The following is a 2,803-nucleotide window of genomic DNA, read 5'->3' as shown; positions in this document are numbered from 1 at the left end:
AAGGCCGGCGGCGGCGGTCGGGACCGTTGGGGGCGGGGTGTGTGGCCTTATGACACACTTCCGGTGATGTCAGGGGGTGTGGCCTTATGACACACTTCTGGTGATGTCAGGGGGTGTGGCATATGCTAATGAGTTATGCTAATGAGTTCCCCTAGCTCTTTTTCTACGAAATGACCCCTGGTTAGACAGATATTGAGTTTTGATGTTTTCGTACTGAACCCCAGCTGAATTCAATCTGGTGGTGGTGGTGGTGGTGGAAAGTGGTGTCAAGTTGCAGGTAACTTACGGCGACCCCCGTAGGGTTTTCAAGGCAGAGGTGGTTTGCCTTTGCCTGCCTCTGCATAGTGACCTTGGACTTCCTGGGCGGTCTCCCATCCACACACTGACCGGGGCCAGCCCTGCTGAAGCTTCCGAGCCTGACAAGATCGGGCTGGACTGGGCCATCCAGGTCAAGGCAAAAATCAATCTGGCTTATGCCAATAAGGATAAACTACTTGAGATATGATTTCATGCTCCAAATTTAAATGGTGAAATTGAGAAAAAGCTTCCCGTTTAAATATTCTAAAAGCGTTTGTTTTAGTGCAAGTAGAGACAATCCTCACATTAATTTAAACATATCACAGACTTTTTGTTCAATTCATGGCACTTGGCCACAGATTAAATGAGCATAGAGGGTTCAGGCCATTGGCTCCTTTCCCCCCTAGTGTGGTCCTTGTGCCTTTAAAACTGATGCATGGCAGGCAGAGGTCCAACAGGTTAAGCCCTCTCCAAGCCTTGCTGGGGAAAGCATCACCAGTTAAATTTCTATCCTGTAGTTGTAGAGGCACAGATGTGTCACACCCCAAAATACATGACAACTCTAGGTGTAAAGAAGAGGATAATCAGTTAGGAAAATGGACCAAATGTAAATAACTGAGGGACATCAGCATCACCAGACAGCCCTCAAGGATGAATCATTCAGTAGCTGAGACATTCTATTTAATCTTTGCTATGGTCACTGAGTCACTGGGTACCACACCTATGCCACCTTCCCTAATTTCACCATCTATTAATTACCAATACTGGCATAAGGAAATGGAGTGTGCACGCACGTGTGCCCATGCACAAATTCACATAAAGCTTTCGGCAAGGTATGGAACTTTGCTCTTTCTGGATGGACCCAGAGAGATTGCTTTACTGTTTTATTTTGCAAAATATAACTTTATAAATAGAGTCTATAGACCAGTTTCCCCTGTTTTTTCTTTTTTGCCTCAGCCCCCTTCAGACACCAATCTTACCCATCAGAGGGCTTTTAAGAAAAAGATCAGGAATTGCTAGATCACAATAGTACTGTAGCACTATTATGTTCTATTGTCACAATCAACTAGTTCCCAGATTTTTAGAATACTATCAAGCTATAGCAATCTGCTAATTACTGCTTTAAAAAAAGGCTGAAAAAGCCCTCCAGTGGAGAAAGAAGGGAGGCCATGGAGGATGACATAAGAAAATTGTGGCAATGTGGGTAGCACCTGCAAAAATGTGCATCGTCACATCCACATGATATCAAAAGACACTTTGGTTGTGATGCATCCAAAAAAGCAGACACTCAGAAATGAACAAAATAGAGGGTGACAACACGTGAATGCTCTCAAAAACAGCTCTGTGGTAAGGAAATCAAGGAAGAGGAAAACATCCATGTGGAAACAAGTAATGAGTGAGAGGGTGCAATGCAAGAAGAGGGGTATGAGCTACCAGGAGTAACCCAATCAAAACGACAAAGACCACAGGCCATATGGAAAGGCAAGGAGATGTGTATGCCTGGAAGTCCTTCCCAAGCTCCGCTTGGTTTCTAGGCCTGAAGGCAGATAATGGCACAATTTAAATCCCAAGTCATGAAGGCCAGAGTGCTTCTTTTTGGGGGGTTTAGATAAAGTTTAGGCAGTCTAATCTGCAAATCTGTCAGGCTCATGTGGGGCACAGGCACTAGTGGTCAAGTTCCATGGAAGCCAGAGGCCAGTCCAGTGGGAAGTCAGTGGTAGCACAATCCAAAACAGGCAGTGGTCATGTTCCAGAAGCAGCAGCTAAATGTCAAAAGGGCCAAAGGCAGATAAGACAGGAGATAAAATATCCAAAAGGCATCAGGGCAGGGACTTAGCCATGGACCTGGTGATATCTGCGAAGACAAGCTATGCAAATTGAAGAACAAGCACTGACACAGGGCTTTATATGGCCTAAAGGAGAGGCCTTAAGGATCAACTGACTAAGTGCATAGTCATGTGGTAGGGCTAATACTACAGTTTAAAGGGCATCCTTAATGCACAGAGCTCAGACAGCAAGGCTCACAGTTGTACTATAGTTTTGGGGTTTTTTTGAGCCCCCGGAGGGGATTTTTTATTGATTTTTTTAACACTACAAAAAACTACAACAGAAAGGGGGAGGGGAAAAACTACATATAAGGGAGAAAGTAAAGAACCCACTACTGACTAAAAACCCAAGAGAGGAGATCCTCCAACTAGCTTTTTTTTCATCCAGACTTTTCATCTTTGTACTTCTTATGAACTGTGTCAAACTTTTAGATCTTTTAACCCTCCCCATTTACATTTCAGTGCCCCCCATCATCCCCTGGAACCAAAGTTCTCAAAGGCACAATTCAGAGTCCTTCAGCCTTTACTACTACTTCTCTCTTTTCTGCAGTTTGTAGGGACTTTTCGGGGCTGATGAGTCCTCGCCAGATGAACCAGTTTCCAGTTCGCCACTGGACCTACTGTCCTCTTCTTTTTTCTCGTCCTCTGACTTTCCCAGCTGCTCCTTTAGAAATTCTTGC

At 44.6% G+C, this 2,803-nt stretch overlaps 1 protein-coding gene across 1 annotated transcript in view; it reads right to left on the bottom strand.

The window, feature by feature from the left end:
• The window catches only part of SORBS3 (sorbin and SH3 domain containing 3), a 51,528-nt gene that overhangs the window by 46,157 nt on the left and 2,568 nt on the right, over positions 1-2,803 (bottom strand). The window lies entirely within an intron of this gene.

This window comes from Gekko japonicus, unplaced genomic scaffold, assembly GCF_001447785.1.
Source record: "Gekko japonicus isolate JY-2015 unplaced genomic scaffold, Gekko_japonicus_V1.1 scaffold9, whole genome shotgun sequence".
Classification (NCBI taxonomy): Eukaryota; Metazoa; Chordata; class Lepidosauria; order Squamata; family Gekkonidae; genus Gekko; species Gekko japonicus.
This window is presented reverse-complemented; position numbering and strand designations above follow the sequence as displayed.